Here is a 19022-nt window from a genome sequence, read left to right as displayed (position 1 = left end):
CGCCCACTGCAATGAATCTGAATAACTCCTCCTTTAGGGCGCAAGCAACTCCCCTCCCCCTTGCAGTCTTTCCAATTCACGATACAAAAAGACGGACAGGACAGGTTGCCTGACTTTCCGTCACTGCCACCCTTTGCCATCCTTACCCGTAGAAAGCCCTTTCATCATCCCCAAACCCTAATCTTTTCCCTTTCCTTCCCAGCCCCCAAACCCTGCCCTCTGTACCTTTCTCACCACCTGCTTCCCTTCTCCTGTCATCCCCCTACCACCCGGGAAAAAAAGAGATTGCCCCCTCCTTCCACTAGCCCACCCTCCCACCCAAAGAACAACTTCTTCTGCGCAGCTTGTTTTCTAGGCAGCAGCGCTATTGTGATGTCATCGGGGGGCATTGTGACAAGCCGCCAGTGTTCCGTCTCTTCATGTTGTGCACAGTTCAAACGGAAAATACATCAACAGGCAGACTACAGAAAAGCTTACTATCAAAGGTTAGAGGGGGGCTTTCTCAGAGGGCTTTTTACAGTTTTTCTATTCCCAATTAGCCGTTTAAGTGTACTTATTGAAAGTAGTAATTCTTTCATAGGCCGCCCTTTCTTAGTATTTGACGTTCCTTATATTGCGGTATGAGGCTTCGCAGTAGGTTGCAAACATTCATCACCCATGACTGTCCCCAATTGAGCTCAGAAGCTCAATGTCTATCATGACCTCTCTTTTAGAATGTCCAAGAGCAAGCAAACTATTCCTCCAGGAGAGGGCGCCAACAGACTACTAAAGAGATCATCATTACTCAAAGAAAACCCCAAAAACCAATGCATGATAGGAATAAACAGGTAACTTTCTTTGGAGTGGAAGCGGAGAGATCGCACCAGATGCCAATTCTAGATGTTATCACACCTGTGGTCACTGCAGCAGCAGGTGAATCCACTTTGTCCAAAAGGGATCTATTCCATTCAATTGCAAATGATCTAGATAAGACAGAGAACTGCAGCACGGGGACATAGCCGAGTTGGTCAGGTTGAGTGGTGATGAGTTTGCTATTTGGATGAATAAAGAAAGTCAAAAGTGTGAAAGATAAAAAACAAAAGGAGGAAGTGTGAAAAGTGAATGGGCCAAATTGAGGTGCATATGAAGACGTATGCTTTCTTCCAATTCATTAAATCGGGCTAATATGAATCAGGTGAATTGAGTTCTGCTTTTGGAAACTGGGTTAAGAAGGGGTGCACCGTTCCTGGAGGTACTGCAATACCAGGTCAATGCGTGGAGTGGACAGAGCAAGCTCTTTTTCCATCTCCCTGTTCTAAAAATCCATTTAATATATGGTCCCCAGATAGGGGACGTATCAGATATTAAACTGATAAGAACAGATACTACACTTGATCTTAGCCAAAAGGCCGAGAAGCGATAACCAGAATTGGTTTGGGCCTCGAGTGGCACCCTGGCCTATGCCGGACACATCTTAGGGAGAGAGAGCGAGAGGGAGACAAACCCACGCCTACACAAGACATTTTGTCACCCAAGCCAACCCTTGAAAAGGCTGCTTTGCAGAGCCAAAACAAGAAGAATGGTGCGTTTTGCAGCCGCCGCCCACTGCAATGAATCTGAATAACTCCTCCTTTAGGGCGCAAGCAACTCCCCTCCCCCTTGCAGTCTTTCCAATTCACGATACAAAAAGACGGACAGGACAGGTTGCCTGACTTTCCGTCACTGCCACCCTTTGCCATCCTTACCCGTAGAAAGCCCTTTCATCATCCCCAAACCCTAATCTTTTCCCTTTCCTTCCCAGCCCCCAAACCCTGCCCTCTGTACCTTTCTCACCACCCGCTTCCCTTCTCCTGTCATCCCCCTACCACCCGGGAAAAAAAGAGATTGCCCCCTCCTTCCACTAGCCCACCCTCCCACCCAAAGAACAACTTCTTCTGCGCAGCTTGTTTTCTAGGCAGCAGCGCTATTGTGATGTCATCGGGGGGCATTGTGACAAGCCGCCAGTGTTCCGTCTCTTCATGTTGTGCACAGTTCAAACGGAAAATACATCAACAGGCAGACTACAGAAAAGCTTACTATCAAAGGTTAGAGGGGGGCTTTCTCAGAGGGCTTTTTACAGTTTTTCTATTCCCAATTAGCCGTTTAAGTGTACTTATTGAAAGTAGTAATTCTTTCATAGGCCGCCCTTTCTTAGTATTTGACGTTCCTTATATTGCGGTATGAGGCTTCGCAGTAGGTTGCAAACATTCATCACCCATGACTGTCCCCAATTGAGCTCAGAAGCTCAATGTCTATCATGACCTCTCTTTTAGAATGTCCAAGAGCAAGCAAACTATTCCTCCAGGAGAGGGCGCCAACAGACTACTAAAGAGATCATCATTACTCAAAGAAAACCCCAAAAACCAATGCATGATAGGAATAAACAGGTAACTTTCTTTGGAGTGGAAGCGGAGAGATCGCACCAGATGCCAATTCTAGATGTTATCACACCTGTGGTCACTGCAGCAGCAGGTGAATCCACTTTGTCCAAAAGGGATCTATTCCATTCAATTGCAAATGATCTAGATAAGACAGAGAACTGCAGCACGGGGACATAGCCGAGTTGGTCAGGTTGAGTGGTGATGAGTTTGCTATTTGGATGAATAAAGAAAGTCAAAAGTGTGAAAGATAAAAAACAAAAGGAGGAAGTGTGAAAAGTGAATGGGCCAAATTGAGGTGCATATGAAGACGTATGCTTTCTTCCAATTCATTAAATCGGGCTAATATGAATCAGGTGAATTGAGTTCTGCTTTTGGAAACTGGGTTAAGAAGGGGTGCACCGTTCCTGGAGGTACTGCAATACCAGGTCAATGCGTGGAGTGGACAGAGCAAGCTCTTTTTCCATCTCCCTGTTCTAAAAATCCATTTAATATATGGTCCCCAGATAGGGGACGTATCAGATATTAAACTGATAAGAACAGATACTACACTTGATCTTAGCCAAAAGGCCGAGAAGCGATAACCAGAATTGGTTTGGGCCTCGAGTGGCACCCTGGCCTATGCCGGACACATCTTAGGGAGAGAGAGCGAGAGGGAGACAAACCCACGCCTACACAAGACATTTTGTCACCCAAGCCAACCCTTGAAAAGGCTGCTTTGCAGAGCCAAAACAAGAAGAATGGTGCGTTTTGCAGCCGCCGCCCACTGCAATGAATCTGAATAACTCCTCCTTTAGGGCGCAAGCAACTCCCCTCCCCCTTGCAGTCTTTCCAATTCACGATACAAAAAGACGGACAGGACAGGTTGCCTGACTTTCCGTCACTGCCACCCTTTGCCATCCTTACCCGTAGAAAGCCCTTTCATCATCCCCAAACCCTAATCTTTTCCCTTTCCTTCCCAGCCCCCAAACCCTGCCCTCTGTACCTTTCTCACCACCCGCTTCCCTTCTCCTGTCATCCCCCTACCACCCGGGAAAAAAAGAGATTGCCCCCTCCTTCCACTAGCCCACCCTCCCACCCAAAGAACAACTTCTTCTGCGCAGCTTGTTTTCTAGGCAGCAGCGCTATTGTGATGTCATCGGGGGGCATTGTGACAAGCCGCCAGTGTTCCGTCTCTTCATGTTGTGCACAGTTCAAACGGAAAATACATCAACAGGCAGACTACAGAAAAGCTTACTATCAAAGGTTAGAGGGGGGCTTTCTCAGAGGGCTTTTTACAGTTTTTCTATTCCCAATTAGCCGTTTAAGTGTACTTATTGAAAGTAGTAATTCTTTCATAGGCCGCCCTTTCTTAGTATTTGACGTTCCTTATATTGCGGTATGAGGCTTCGCAGTAGGTTGCAAACATTCATCACCCATGACTGTCCCCAATTGAGCTCAGAAGCTCAATGTCTATCATGACCTCTCTTTTAGAATGTCCAAGAGCAAGCAAACTATTCCTCCAGGAGAGGGCGCCAACAGACTACTAAAGAGATCATCATTACTCAAAGAAAACCCCAAAAACCAATGCATGATAGGAATAAACAGGTAACTTTCTTTGGAGTGGAAGCGGAGAGATCGCACCAGATGCCAATTCTAGATGTTATCACACCTGTGGTCACTGCAGCAGCAGGTGAATCCACTTTGTCCAAAAGGGATCTATTCCATTCAATTGCAAATGATCTAGATAAGACAGAGAACTGCAGCACGGGGACATAGCCGAGTTGGTCAGGTTGAGTGGTGATGAGTTTGCTATTTGGATGAATAAAGAAAGTCAAAAGTGTGAAAGATAAAAAACAAAAGGAGGAAGTGTGAAAAGTGAATGGGCCAAATTGAGGTGCATATGAAGACGTATGCTTTCTTCCAATTCATTAAATCGGGCTAATATGAATCAGGTGAATTGAGTTCTGCTTTTGGAAACTGGGTTAAGAAGGGGTGCACCGTTCCTGGAGGTACTGCAATACCAGGTCAATGCGTGGAGTGGACAGAGCAAGCTCTTTTTCCATCTCCCTGTTCTAAAAATCCATTTAATATATGGTCCCCAGATAGGGGACGTATCAGATATTAAACTGATAAGAACAGATACTACACTTGATCTTAGCCAAAAGGCCGAGAAGCGATAACCAGAATTGGTTTGGGCCTCGAGTGGCACCCTGGCCTATGCCGGACACATCTTAGGGAGAGAGAGCGAGAGGGAGACAAACCCACGCCTACACAAGACATTTTGTCACCCAAGCCAACCCTTGAAAAGGCTGCTTTGCAGAGCCAAAACAAGAAGAATGGTGCGTTTTGCAGCCGCCGCCCACTGCAATGAATCTGAATAACTCCTCCTTTAGGGCGCAAGCAACTCCCCTCCCCCTTGCAGTCTTTCCAATTCACGATACAAAAAGACGGACAGGACAGGTTGCCTGACTTTCCGTCACTGCCACCCTTTGCCATCCTTACCCGTAGAAAGCCCTTTCATCATCCCCAAACCCTAATCTTTTCCCTTTCCTTCCCAGCCCCCAAACCCTGCCCTCTGTACCTTTCTCACCACCCGCTTCCCTTCTCCTGTCATCCCCCTACCACCCGGGAAAAAAAGAGATTGCCCCCTCCTTCCACTAGCCCACCCTCCCACCCAAAGAACAACTTCTTCTGCGCAGCTTGTTTTCTAGGCAGCAGCGCTATTGTGATGTCATCGGGGGGCATTGTGACAAGCCGCCAGTGTTCCGTCTCTTCATGTTGTGCACAGTTCAAACGGAAAATACATCAACAGGCAGACTACAGAAAAGCTTACTATCAAAGGTTAGAGGGGGGCTTTCTCAGAGGGCTTTTTACAGTTTTTCTATTCCCAATTAGCCGTTTAAGTGTACTTATTGAAAGTAGTAATTCTTTCATAGGCCGCCCTTTCTTAGTATTTGACGTTCCTTATATTGCGGTATGAGGCTTCGCAGTAGGTTGCAAACATTCATCACCCATGACTGTCCCCAATTGAGCTCAGAAGCTCAATGTCTATCATGACCTCTCTTTTAGAATGTCCAAGAGCAAGCAAACTATTCCTCCAGGAGAGGGCGCCAACAGACTACTAAAGAGATCATCATTACTCAAAGAAAACCCCAAAAACCAATGCATGATAGGAATAAACAGGTAACTTTCTTTGGAGTGGAAGCGGAGAGATCGCACCAGATGCCAATTCTAGATGTTATCACACCTGTGGTCACTGCAGCAGCAGGTGAATCCACTTTGTCCAAAAGGGATCTATTCCATTCAATTGCAAATGATCTAGATAAGACAGAGAACTGCAGCACGGGGACATAGCCGAGTTGGTCAGGTTGAGTGGTGATGAGTTTGCTATTTGGATGAATAAAGAAAGTCAAAAGTGTGAAAGATAAAAAACAAAAGGAGGAAGTGTGAAAAGTGAATGGGCCAAATTGAGGTGCATATGAAGACGTATGCTTTCTTCCAATTCATTAAATCGGGCTAATATGAATCAGGTGAATTGAGTTCTGCTTTTGGAAACTGGGTTAAGAAGGGGTGCACCGTTCCTGGAGGTACTGCAATACCAGGTCAATGCGTGGAGTGGACAGAGCAAGCTCTTTTTCCATCTCCCTGTTCTAAAAATCCATTTAATATATGGTCCCCAGATAGGGGACGTATCAGATATTAAACTGATAAGAACAGATACTACACTTGATCTTAGCCAAAAGGCCGAGAAGCGATAACCAGAATTGGTTTGGGCCTCGAGTGGCACCCTGGCCTATGCCGGACACATCTTAGGGAGAGAGAGCGAGAGGGAGACAAACCCACGCCTACACAAGACATTTTGTCACCCAAGCCAACCCTTGAAAAGGCTGCTTTGCAGAGCCAAAACAAGAAGAATGGTGCGTTTTGCAGCCGCCGCCCACTGCAATGAATCTGAATAACTCCTCCTTTAGGGCGCAAGCAACTCCCCTCCCCCTTGCAGTCTTTCCAATTCACGATACAAAAAGACGGACAGGACAGGTTGCCTGACTTTCCGTCACTGCCACCCTTTGCCATCCTTACCCGTAGAAAGCCCTTTCATCATCCCCAAACCCTAATCTTTTCCCTTTCCTTCCCAGCCCCCAAACCCTGCCCTCTGTACCTTTCTCACCACCCGCTTCCCTTCTCCTGTCATCCCCCTACCACCCGGGAAAAAAAGAGATTGCCCCCTCCTTCCACTAGCCCACCCTCCCACCCAAAGAACAACTTCTTCTGCGCAGCTTGTTTTCTAGGCAGCAGCGCTATTGTGATGTCATCGGGGGGCATTGTGACAAGCCGCCAGTGTTCCGTCTCTTCATGTTGTGCACAGTTCAAACGGAAAATACATCAACAGGCAGACTACAGAAAAGCTTACTATCAAAGGTTAGAGGGGGGCTTTCTCAGAGGGCTTTTTACAGTTTTTCTATTCCCAATTAGCCGTTTAAGTGTACTTATTGAAAGTAGTAATTCTTTCATAGGCCGCCCTTTCTTAGTATTTGACGTTCCTTATATTGCGGTATGAGGCTTCGCAGTAGGTTGCAAACATTCATCACCCATGACTGTCCCCAATTGAGCTCAGAAGCTCAATGTCTATCATGACCTCTCTTTTAGAATGTCCAAGAGCAAGCAAACTATTCCTCCAGGAGAGGGCGCCAACAGACTACTAAAGAGATCATCATTACTCAAAGAAAACCCCAAAAACCAATGCATGATAGGAATAAACAGGTAACTTTCTTTGGAGTGGAAGCGGAGAGATCGCACCAGATGCCAATTCTAGATGTTATCACACCTGTGGTCACTGCAGCAGCAGGTGAATCCACTTTGTCCAAAAGGGATCTATTCCATTCAATTGCAAATGATCTAGATAAGACAGAGAACTGCAGCACGGGGACATAGCCGAGTTGGTCAGGTTGAGTGGTGATGAGTTTGCTATTTGGATGAATAAAGAAAGTCAAAAGTGTGAAAGATAAAAAACAAAAGGAGGAAGTGTGAAAAGTGAATGGGCCAAATTGAGGTGCATATGAAGACGTATGCTTTCTTCCAATTCATTAAATCGGGCTAATATGAATCAGGTGAATTGAGTTCTGCTTTTGGAAACTGGGTTAAGAAGGGGTGCACCGTTCCTGGAGGTACTGCAATACCAGGTCAATGCGTGGAGTGGACAGAGCAAGCTCTTTTTCCATCTCCCTGTTCTAAAAATCCATTTAATATATGGTCCCCAGATAGGGGACGTATCAGATATTAAACTGATAAGAACAGATACTACACTTGATCTTAGCCAAAAGGCCGAGAAGCGATAACCAGAATTGGTTTGGGCCTCGAGTGGCACCCTGGCCTATGCCGGACACATCTTAGGGAGAGAGAGCGAGAGGGAGACAAACCCACGCCTACACAAGACATTTTGTCACCCAAGCCAACCCTTGAAAAGGCTGCTTTGCAGAGCCAAAACAAGAAGAATGGTGCGTTTTGCAGCCGCCGCCCACTGCAATGAATCTGAATAACTCCTCCTTTAGGGCGCAAGCAACTCCCCTCCCCCTTGCAGTCTTTCCAATTCACGATACAAAAAGACGGACAGGACAGGTTGCCTGACTTTCCGTCACTGCCACCCTTTGCCATCCTTACCCGTAGAAAGCCCTTTCATCATCCCCAAACCCTAATCTTTTCCCTTTCCTTCCCAGCCCCCAAACCCTGCCCTCTGTACCTTTCTCACCACCCGCTTCCCTTCTCCTGTCATCCCCCTACCACCCGGGAAAAAAAGAGATTGCCCCCTCCTTCCACTAGCCCACCCTCCCACCCAAAGAACAACTTCTTCTGCGCAGCTTGTTTTCTAGGCAGCAGCGCTATTGTGATGTCATCGGGGGGCATTGTGACAAGCCGCCAGTGTTCCGTCTCTTCATGTTGTGCACAGTTCAAACGGAAAATACATCAACAGGCAGACTACAGAAAAGCTTACTATCAAAGGTTAGAGGGGGGCTTTCTCAGAGGGCTTTTTACAGTTTTTCTATTCCCAATTAGCCGTTTAAGTGTACTTATTGAAAGTAGTAATTCTTTCATAGGCCGCCCTTTCTTAGTATTTGACGTTCCTTATATTGCGGTATGAGGCTTCGCAGTAGGTTGCAAACATTCATCACCCATGACTGTCCCCAATTGAGCTCAGAAGCTCAATGTCTATCATGACCTCTCTTTTAGAATGTCCAAGAGCAAGCAAACTATTCCTCCAGGAGAGGGCGCCAACAGACTACTAAAGAGATCATCATTACTCAAAGAAAACCCCAAAAACCAATGCATGATAGGAATAAACAGGTAACTTTCTTTGGAGTGGAAGCGGAGAGATCGCACCAGATGCCAATTCTAGATGTTATCACACCTGTGGTCACTGCAGCAGCAGGTGAATCCACTTTGTCCAAAAGGGATCTATTCCATTCAATTGCAAATGATCTAGATAAGACAGAGAACTGCAGCACGGGGACATAGCCGAGTTGGTCAGGTTGAGTGGTGATGAGTTTGCTATTTGGATGAATAAAGAAAGTCAAAAGTGTGAAAGATAAAAAACAAAAGGAGGAAGTGTGAAAAGTGAATGGGCCAAATTGAGGTGCATATGAAGACGTATGCTTTCTTCCAATTCATTAAATCGGGCTAATATGAATCAGGTGAATTGAGTTCTGCTTTTGGAAACTGGGTTAAGAAGGGGTGCACCGTTCCTGGAGGTACTGCAATACCAGGTCAATGCGTGGAGTGGACAGAGCAAGCTCTTTTTCCATCTCCCTGTTCTAAAAATCCATTTAATATATGGTCCCCAGATAGGGGACGTATCAGATATTAAACTGATAAGAACAGATACTACACTTGATCTTAGCCAAAAGGCCGAGAAGCGATAACCAGAATTGGTTTGGGCCTCGAGTGGCACCCTGGCCTATGCCGGACACATCTTAGGGAGAGAGAGCGAGAGGGAGACAAACCCACGCCTACACAAGACATTTTGTCACCCAAGCCAACCCTTGAAAAGGCTGCTTTGCAGAGCCAAAACAAGAAGAATGGTGCGTTTTGCAGCCGCCGCCCACTGCAATGAATCTGAATAACTCCTCCTTTAGGGCGCAAGCAACTCCCCTCCCCCTTGCAGTCTTTCCAATTCACGATACAAAAAGACGGACAGGACAGGTTGCCTGACTTTCCGTCACTGCCACCCTTTGCCATCCTTACCCGTAGAAAGCCCTTTCATCATCCCCAAACCCTAATCTTTTCCCTTTCCTTCCCAGCCCCCAAACCCTGCCCTCTGTACCTTTCTCACCACCCGCTTCCCTTCTCCTGTCATCCCCCTACCACCCGGGAAAAAAAGAGATTGCCCCCTCCTTCCACTAGCCCACCCTCCCACCCAAAGAACAACTTCTTCTGCGCAGCTTGTTTTCTAGGCAGCAGCGCTATTGTGATGTCATCGGGGGGCATTGTGACAAGCCGCCAGTGTTCCGTCTCTTCATGTTGTGCACAGTTCAAACGGAAAATACATCAACAGGCAGACTACAGAAAAGCTTACTATCAAAGGTTAGAGGGGGGCTTTCTCAGAGGGCTTTTTACAGTTTTTCTATTCCCAATTAGCCGTTTAAGTGTACTTATTGAAAGTAGTAATTCTTTCATAGGCCGCCCTTTCTTAGTATTTGACGTTCCTTATATTGCGGTATGAGGCTTCGCAGTAGGTTGCAAACATTCATCACCCATGACTGTCCCCAATTGAGCTCAGAAGCTCAATGTCTATCATGACCTCTCTTTTAGAATGTCCAAGAGCAAGCAAACTATTCCTCCAGGAGAGGGCGCCAACAGACTACTAAAGAGATCATCATTACTCAAAGAAAACCCCAAAAACCAATGCATGATAGGAATAAACAGGTAACTTTCTTTGGAGTGGAAGCGGAGAGATCGCACCAGATGCCAATTCTAGATGTTATCACACCTGTGGTCACTGCAGCAGCAGGTGAATCCACTTTGTCCAAAAGGGATCTATTCCATTCAATTGCAAATGATCTAGATAAGACAGAGAACTGCAGCACGGGGACATAGCCGAGTTGGTCAGGTTGAGTGGTGATGAGTTTGCTATTTGGATGAATAAAGAAAGTCAAAAGTGTGAAAGATAAAAAACAAAAGGAGGAAGTGTGAAAAGTGAATGGGCCAAATTGAGGTGCATATGAAGACGTATGCTTTCTTCCAATTCATTAAATCGGGCTAATATGAATCAGGTGAATTGAGTTCTGCTTTTGGAAACTGGGTTAAGAAGGGGTGCACCGTTCCTGGAGGTACTGCAATACCAGGTCAATGCGTGGAGTGGACAGAGCAAGCTCTTTTTCCATCTCCCTGTTCTAAAAATCCATTTAATATATGGTCCCCAGATAGGGGACGTATCAGATATTAAACTGATAAGAACAGATTTTGATTTAATGAAGCTTTCCAAAGCACCACAAAAAATGCATGACCGAAGTCACACCAAAAACAGTGCAAAGGCTAGGATTCGTGTGGACCCCACCGTGAGGAGAGGGTCCCCAAAAATCAACCCCGTCCCTCCGAGCCAGAAGGCCACAGCAAGGGTCAGGGATCTTCGGTGCTCCCCCAAGCCGAAGCCTGGTTGAGCCTTGTCGTTGCTCCCAGCGTCCACCCAGGCATCTTACCCAAGTGGAGTAGAGAGCTACTAGTTGTTGGTTTCGCAGCCGAAACTGCCCGGACCGTCAACCGGTGTTGGTTTCTCAGCCCAAGGCTAACCGGACCTCCAACCGGGTGTTGGTTTCTCAGCCGAAGCTGACCCAGACCTCCAACCGGGTGTTGGTTTCTCAGCCGAAGCTGACCCAGACCTCCAACCGGGTGTTAGTTTCTCAGCCCAAAGCTGACCAGACCTCCGACCGGGATTATAAAAATTTCCCTTCCTAGCCAGAAGGCCGGGATAGGATAATATGCTCAAAAAGTATGAAAAGGCAAGGTACGGTGTGCTACAGAGCCCAAGGCTTGCCGGGGTCCCAAGCCAGCAAGCTCAGACTCACTCCAGGGTCGTCAGTCCTGGGGCACGTTGTACCATAGCCCCCCACCCTTACTCAGTCTAATAGCCTCGATCCTGGTAGGGCCATGTTTTCCTCTAGATGAATATACTATCCACCCAGAGTACTAGCAAGCGCAACCTTCCAGTGTGCATTGTATCATTGTACTAAGGTGGCCTGGAGCTTAAACCACCTCTTCGAACAACACTACACTTGATCTTAGCCAAAAGGCCGAGAAGCGATAACCAGAATTGGTTTGGGCCTCGAGTGGCACCCTGGCCTATGCCGGACACATCTTAGGGAGAGAGAGCGAGAGGGAGACAAACCCACGCCTACACAAGACATTTTGTCACCCAAGCCAACCCTTGAAAAGGCTGCTTTGCAGAGCCAAAACAAGAAGAATGGTGCGTTTTGCAGCCGCCGCCCACTGCAATGAATCTGAATAACTCCTCCTTTAGGGCGCAAGCAACTCCCCTCCCCCTTGCAGTCTTTCCAATTCACGATACAAAAAGACGGACAGGACAGGTTGCCTGACTTTCCGTCACTGCCACCCTTTGCCATCCTTACCCGTAGAAAGCCCTTTCATCATCCCCAAACCCTAATCTTTTCCCTTTCCTTCCCAGCCCCCAAACCCTGCCCTCTGTACCTTTCTCACCACCCGCTTCCCTTCTCCTGTCATCCCCCTACCACCCGGGAAAAAAAGAGATTGCCCCCTCCTTCCACTAGCCCACCCTCCCACCCAAAGAACAACTTCTTCTGCGCAGCTTGTTTTCTAGGCAGCAGCGCTATTGTGATGTCATCGGGGGGCATTGTGACAAGCCGCCAGTGTTCCGTCTCTTCATGTTGTGCACAGTTCAAACGGAAAATACATCAACAGGCAGACTACAGAAAAGCTTACTATCAAAGGTTAGAGGGGGGCTTTCTCAGAGGGCTTTTTACAGTTTTTCTATTCCCAATTAGCCGTTTAAGTGTACTTATTGAAAGTAGTAATTCTTTCATAGGCCGCCCTTTCTTAGTATTTGACGTTCCTTATATTGCGGTATGAGGCTTCGCAGTAGGTTGCAAACATTCATCACCCATGACTGTCCCCAATTGAGCTCAGAAGCTCAATGTCTATCATGACCTCTCTTTTAGAATGTCCAAGAGCAAGCAAACTATTCCTCCAGGAGAGGGCGCCAACAGACTACTAAAGAGATCATCATTACTCAAAGAAAACCCCAAAAACCAATGCATGATAGGAATAAACAGGTAACTTTCTTTGGAGTGGAAGCGGAGAGATCGCACCAGATGCCAATTCTAGATGTTATCACACCTGTGGTCACTGCAGCAGCAGGTGAATCCACTTTGTCCAAAAGGGATCTATTCCATTCAATTGCAAATGATCTAGATAAGACAGAGAACTGCAGCACGGGGACATAGCCGAGTTGGTCAGGTTGAGTGGTGATGAGTTTGCTATTTGGATGAATAAAGAAAGTCAAAAGTGTGAAAGATAAAAAACAAAAGGAGGAAGTGTGAAAAGTGAATGGGCCAAATTGAGGTGCATATGAAGACGTATGCTTTCTTCCAATTCATTAAATCGGGCTAATATGAATCAGGTGAATTGAGTTCTGCTTTTGGAAACTGGGTTAAGAAGGGGTGCACCGTTCCTGGAGGTACTGCAATACCAGGTCAATGCGTGGAGTGGACAGAGCAAGCTCTTTTTCCATCTCCCTGTTCTAAAAATCCATTTAATATATGGTCCCCAGATAGGGGACGTATCAGATATTAAACTGATAAGAACAGATACTACACTTGATCTTAGCCAAAAGGCCGAGAAGCGATAACCAGAATTGGTTTGGGCCTCGAGTGGCACCCTGGCCTATGCCGGACACATCTTAGGGAGAGAGAGCGAGAGGGAGACAAACCCACGCCTACACAAGACATTTTGTCACCCAAGCCAACCCGTGAAAAGGCTGCTTTGCAGAGCCAAAACAAGAAGAATGGTGCGTTTTGCAGCCGCCGCCCACTGCAATGAATCTGAATAACTCCTCCTTTAGGGCGCAAGCAACTCCCCTCCCCCTTGCAGTCTTTCCAATTCACGATACAAAAAGACGGACAGGACAGGTTGCCTGACTTTCCGTCACTGCCACCCTTTGCCATCCTTACCCGTAGAAAGCCCTTTCATCATCCCCAAACCCTAATCTTTTCCCTTTCCTTCCCAGCCCCCAAACCCTGCCCTCTGTACCTTTCTCACCACCCGCTTCCCTTCTCCTGTCATCCCCCTACCACCCGGGAAAAAAAGAGATTGCCCCCTCCTTCCACTAGCCCACCCTCCCACCCAAAGAACAACTTCTTCTGCGCAGCTTGTTTTCTAGGCAGCAGCGCTATTGTGATGTCATCGGGGGGCATTGTGACAAGCCGCCAGTGTTCCGTCTCTTCATGTTGTGCACAGTTCAAACGGAAAATACATCAACAGGCAGACTACAGAAAAGCTTACTATCAAAGGTTAGAGGGGGGCTTTCTCAGAGGGCTTTTTACAGTTTTTCTATTCCCAATTAGCCGTTTAAGTGTACTTATTGAAAGTAGTAATTCTTTCATAGGCCGCCCTTTCTTAGTATTTGACGTTCCTTATATTGCGGTATGAGGCTTCGCAGTAGGTTGCAAACATTCATCACCCATGACTGTCCCCAATTGAGCTCAGAAGCTCAATGTCTATCATGACCTCTCTTTTAGAATGTCCAAGAGCAAGCAAACTATTCCTCCAGGAGAGGGCGCCAACAGACTACTAAAGAGATCATCATTACTCAAAGAAAACCCCAAAAACCAATGCATGATAGGAATAAACAGGTAACTTTCTTTGGAGTGGAAGCGGAGAGATCGCACCAGATGCCAATTCTAGATGTTATCACACCTGTGGTCACTGCAGCAGCAGGTGAATCCACTTTGTCCAAAAGGGATCTATTCCATTCAATTGCAAATGATCTAGATAAGACAGAGAACTGCAGCACGGGGACATAGCCGAGTTGGTCAGGTTGAGTGGTGATGAGTTTGCTATTTGGATGAATAAAGAAAGTCAAAAGTGTGAAAGATAAAAAACAAAAGGAGGAAGTGTGAAAAGTGAATGGGCCAAATTGAGGTGCATATGAAGACGTATGCTTTCTTCCAATTCATTAAATCGGGCTAATATGAATCAGGTGAATTGAGTTCTGCTTTTGGAAACTGGGTTAAGAAGGGGTGCACCGTTCCTGGAGGTACTGCAATACCAGGTCAATGCGTGGAGTGGACAGAGCAAGCTCTTTTTCCATCTCCCTGTTCTAAAAATCCATTTAATATATGGTCCCCAGATAGGGGACGTATCAGATATTAAACTGATAAGAACAGATACTACACTTGATCTTAGCCAAAAGGCCGAGAAGCGATAACCAGAATTGGTTTGGGCCTCGAGTGGCACCCTGGCCTATGCCGGACACATCTTAGGGAGAGAGAGCGAGAGGGAGACAAACCCACGCCTACACAAGACATTTTGTCACCCAAGCCAACCCTTGAAAAGGCTGCTTTGCAGAGCCAAAACAAGAAGAATGGTGCGTTTTGCAGCCGCCGCCCACTGCAATGAATCTGAATAACTCCTCCTTTAGGGCGCAAGCAACTCCCCTCCCCCTTGCAGTCTTTCCAATTCACGATACAAAAAGACGGACAGGACAGGTTGCCTGACTTTCCGTCACTGCCACCCTTTGCCATCCTTACCCGTAGAAAGCCCTTTCATCATCCCCAAACCCTAATCTTTTCCCTTTCCTTCCCAGCCCCCAAACCCTGCCCTCTGTACCTTTCTCACCACCCGCTTCCCTTCTCCTGTCATCCCCCTACCACCCGGGAAAAAAAGAGATTGCCCCCTCCTTCCACTAGCCCACCCTCCCACCCAAAGAACAACTTCTTCTGCGCAGCTTGTTTTCTAGGCAGCAGCGCTATTGTGATGTCATCGGGGGGCATTGTGACAAGCCGCCAGTGTTCCGTCTCTTCATGTTGTGCACAGTTCAAACGGAAAATACATCAACAGGCAGACTACAGAAAAGCTTACTATCAAAGGTTAGAGGGGGGCTTTCTCAGAGGGCTTTTTACAGTTTTTCTATTCCCAATTAGCCGTTTAAGTGTACTTATTGAAAGTAGTAATTCTTTCATAGGCCGCCCTTTCTTAGTATTTGACGTTCCTTATATTGCGGTATGAGGCTTCGCAGTAGGTTGCAAACATTCATCACCCATGACTGTCCCCAATTGAGCTCAGAAGCTCAATGTCTATCATGACCTCTCTTTTAGAATGTCCAAGAGCAAGCAAACTATTCCTCCAGGAGAGGGCGCCAACAGACTACTAAAGAGATCATCATTACTCAAAGAAAACCCCAAAAACCAATGCATGATAGGAATAAACAGGTAACTTTCTTTGGAGTGGAAGCGGAGAGATCGCACCAGATGCCAATTCTAGATGTTATCACACCTGTGGTCACTGCAGCAGCAGGTGAATCCACTTTGTCCAAAAGGGATCTATTCCATTCAATTGCAAATGATCTAGATAAGACAGAGAACTGCAGCACGGGGACATAGCCGAGTTGGTCAGGTTGAGTGGTGATGAGTTTGCTATTTGGATGAATAAAGAAAGTCAAAAGTGTGAAAGATAAAAAACAAAAGGAGGAAGTGTGAAAAGTGAATGGGCCAAATTGAGGTGCATATGAAGACGTATGCTTTCTTCCAATTCATTAAATCGGGCTAATATGAATCAGGTGAATTGAGTTCTGCTTTTGGAAACTGGGTTAAGAAGGGGTGCACCGTTCCTGGAGGTACTGCAATACCAGGTCAATGCGTGGAGTGGACAGAGCAAGCTCTTTTTCCATCTCCCTGTTCTAAAAATCCATTTAATATATGGTCCCCAGATAGGGGACGTATCAGATATTAAACTGATAAGAACAGATACTACACTTGATCTTAGCCAAAAGGCCGAGAAGCGATAACCAGAATTGGTTTGGGCCTCGAGTGGCACCCTGGCCTATGCCGGACACATCTTAGGGAGAGAGAGCGAGAGGGAGACAAACCCACGCCTACACAAGACATTTTGTCACCCAAGCCAACCCTTGAAAAGGCTGCTTTGCAGAGCCAAAACAAGAAGAATGGTGCGTTTTGCAGCCGCCGCCCACTGCAATGAATCTGAATAACTCCTCCTTTAGGGCGCAAGCAACTCCCCTCCCCCTTGCAGTCTTTCCAATTCACGATACAAAAAGACGGACAGGACAGGTTGCCTGACTTTCCGTCACTGCCACCCTTTGCCATCCTTACCCGTAGAAAGCCCTTTCATCATCCCCAAACCCTAATCTTTTCCCTTTCCTTCCCAGCCCCCAAACCCTGCCCTCTGTACCTTTCTCACCACCCGCTTCCCTTCTCCTGTCATCCCCCTACCACCCGGGAAAAAAAGAGATTGCCCCCTCCTTCCACTAGCCCACCCTCCCACCCAAAGAACAACTTCTTCTGCGCAGCTTGTTTTCTAGGCAGCAGCGCTATTGTGATGTCATCGGGGGGCATTGTGACAAGCCGCCAGTGTTCCGTCTCTTCATGTTGTGCACAGTTCAAACGGAAAATACATCAACAGGCAGACTACAGAAAAGCTTACTATCAAAGGTTAGAGGGGGGCTTTCTCAGAGGGCTTTTTACAGTTTTTCTATTCCCAATTAGCCGTTTAAGTGTACTTATTGAAAGTAGTAATTCTTTCATAGGCCGCCCTTTCTTAGTATTTGACGTTCCTTATATTGCGGTATGAGGCTTCGCAGTAGGTTGCAAACATTCATCACCCATGACTGTCCCCAATTGAGCTCAGAAGCTCAATGTCTATCATGACCTCTCTTTTAGAATGTCCAAGAGCAAGCAAACTATTCCTCCAGGAGAGGGCGCCAACAGACTACTAAAGAGATCATCATTACTCAAAGAAAACCCCAAAAACCAATGCATGATAGGAATAAACAGGTAACTTTCTTTGGAGTGGAAGCGGAGAGATCGCACCAGATGCCAATTCTAGATGTTATCACACCTGTGGTCACTGCAGCAGCAGGTGAATCCACTTTGTCCAAAAGGGATCTATTCCATTCAATTGCAAATGATCTAGATAAGACAGAGAACTGCAGCACGGGGACATAGCCGAGTTGGTCAGGTTGAGTGGTGATGAGTTTGCTATTTGGATGAATAAAGAAAGTCAAAAGTGTGAAAGATAAAAAACAAAAGGAGGAAGTGTGAAAAGTGAATGGGCCAAATTGAGGTGCATATGAAGACGTATGCTTTCTTCCAATTCATTAAATCGGGCTAATATGAATCAGGTGAATTGAGTTCTGCTTTTGGAAACTGGGTTAAGAAGGGGTGCACCGTTCCTGGAGGTACTGCAATACCAGGTCAATGCGTGGAGTGGACAGAGCAAGCTCTTTTTCCATCTCCCTGTTCTAAAAATCCATTTAATATATGGTCCCCAGATAGGGGACGTATCAGATATTAAACTGATAAGAACAGATTTTGATTTAATGAAGCTTTCCAAAGCACCACAAAAAATGCATGACCGAAGTCACACCAAAAACAGTGCAAAGGCTAGGATTCGTGTGGACCCCACCGTGAGGAGAGGGTCCCCAAAAATCAACCCCGTCCCTCCGAGCCAGAAGGCCACAGCAAGGGTCAGGGATCTTCGGTGCTCCCCCAAGCCGAAGCCTGGTTGAGCCTTGTCGTTGCTCCCAGCGTCCACCCAGGCATCTTACCCAAGTGGAGTAGAGAGCTACTAGTTGTTGGTTTCGCAGCCGAAACTGCCCGGACCGTCAACCGGTGTTGGTTTCTCAGCCCAAGGCTAACCGGACCTCCAACCGGGTGTTGGTTTCTCAGCCGAAGCTGACCCAGACCTCCAACCGGGTGTTGGTTTCTCAGCCGAAGCTGACCCAGACCTCCAACCGGGTGTTAGTTTCTCAGCCCAAAGCTGACCAGACCTCCGACCGGGATTATAAAAATTTCCCTTCCTAGCCAGAAGGCCGGGATAGGATAATATGCTCAAAAAGTATGAAAAGGCAAGGTACGGTGTGCTACAGAGCCCAAGGCTTGCCGGGGTCCCAAGCCAGCAAGCTCAGACTCACTCCAGGGTCGTCAGTCCTGGGGCACGTTGTACCATAGCCCCCCACCCTTACTCAGTCTAATAGCCTCGATCCTGGTAGGGCCATGTTTTCCTCTAGATGAATATACTATCCACCCAGAGTACTAGCAAGCGCAACCTTCCAGTGTGCATTGTATCATTGTACTATGGTGGCCTGGAGCTTAAACCACCTCTTCGAACAACACTACACTTGATCTTAGCCAAAAGGCCGAGAAGCGATAACCAGAATTGGTTTGGGCCTCGAGTGGCACCCTGGCCTATGCCGGACACATCTTAGGGAGAGAGAGCGAGAGGGAGACAAACCCACGCCTACACAAGACATTTTGTCACCCAAGCCAACCCTTGAAAAGGCTGCTTTGCAGAGCCAAAACAAGAAGAATGGTGCGTTTTGCAGCCGCCGCCCACTGCAATGAATCTGAATAACTCCTCCTTTAGGGCGCAAGCAACTCCCCTCCC

The 19022-nt window shown here is 47.0% G+C and overlaps 11 non-coding genes across 11 annotated transcripts; all 11 read right to left on the bottom strand.

The window, feature by feature from the left end:
- Positions 1-1209: 1209 nt before the first annotated feature.
- On the bottom strand, positions 1210-1400 carry LOC142286258 (U2 spliceosomal RNA). Its single transcript, XR_012747461.1, has one exon. It is a non-coding gene; the product is annotated as a U2 spliceosomal RNA (small nuclear RNA).
- Positions 1401-2787: 1387 nt separating this feature from the next.
- LOC142286257 (U2 spliceosomal RNA) lies at positions 2788-2978 on the bottom strand. The gene has a single exon (XR_012747460.1). It is a non-coding gene; the product is annotated as a U2 spliceosomal RNA (small nuclear RNA).
- A 1387-nt stretch (positions 2979-4365) lies between these two features.
- LOC142286256 (U2 spliceosomal RNA) lies at positions 4366-4556 on the bottom strand. The gene has a single exon (XR_012747459.1). It is a non-coding gene; the product is annotated as a U2 spliceosomal RNA (small nuclear RNA).
- A 1387-nt stretch (positions 4557-5943) lies between these two features.
- Positions 5944-6134, bottom strand: LOC142286255 (U2 spliceosomal RNA). The gene has a single exon (XR_012747458.1). It is a non-coding gene; the product is annotated as a U2 spliceosomal RNA (small nuclear RNA).
- Positions 6135-7521: 1387 nt separating this feature from the next.
- On the bottom strand, positions 7522-7712 carry LOC142286254 (U2 spliceosomal RNA). Its single transcript, XR_012747457.1, has one exon. It is a non-coding gene; the product is annotated as a U2 spliceosomal RNA (small nuclear RNA).
- A 1387-nt stretch (positions 7713-9099) lies between these two features.
- On the bottom strand, positions 9100-9290 carry LOC142286253 (U2 spliceosomal RNA). Its single transcript, XR_012747456.1, has one exon. It is a non-coding gene; the product is annotated as a U2 spliceosomal RNA (small nuclear RNA).
- Positions 9291-10677: 1387 nt separating this feature from the next.
- LOC142286226 (U2 spliceosomal RNA) lies at positions 10678-10873 on the bottom strand. Its single transcript, XR_012747433.1, has one exon. It is a non-coding gene; the product is annotated as a U2 spliceosomal RNA (small nuclear RNA).
- Positions 10874-13058: 2185 nt separating this feature from the next.
- Positions 13059-13249, bottom strand: LOC142286252 (U2 spliceosomal RNA). The gene has a single exon (XR_012747455.1). It is a non-coding gene; the product is annotated as a U2 spliceosomal RNA (small nuclear RNA).
- Positions 13250-14636: 1387 nt separating this feature from the next.
- Positions 14637-14827, bottom strand: LOC142286251 (U2 spliceosomal RNA). Its single transcript, XR_012747454.1, has one exon. It is a non-coding gene; the product is annotated as a U2 spliceosomal RNA (small nuclear RNA).
- A 1387-nt stretch (positions 14828-16214) lies between these two features.
- Positions 16215-16405, bottom strand: LOC142286250 (U2 spliceosomal RNA). Its single transcript, XR_012747453.1, has one exon. It is a non-coding gene; the product is annotated as a U2 spliceosomal RNA (small nuclear RNA).
- Positions 16406-17792: 1387 nt separating this feature from the next.
- On the bottom strand, positions 17793-17988 carry LOC142286225 (U2 spliceosomal RNA). The gene has a single exon (XR_012747432.1). It is a non-coding gene; the product is annotated as a U2 spliceosomal RNA (small nuclear RNA).
- Positions 17989-19022: the final 1034 nt, after the last annotated feature.

This window comes from Anomaloglossus baeobatrachus, unplaced genomic scaffold, assembly GCF_048569485.1.
Source record: "Anomaloglossus baeobatrachus isolate aAnoBae1 unplaced genomic scaffold, aAnoBae1.hap1 Scaffold_649, whole genome shotgun sequence".
In the NCBI taxonomy this organism is placed as follows: domain Eukaryota; kingdom Metazoa; phylum Chordata; class Amphibia; order Anura; family Aromobatidae; genus Anomaloglossus; species Anomaloglossus baeobatrachus.
This window is presented reverse-complemented; position numbering and strand designations above follow the sequence as displayed.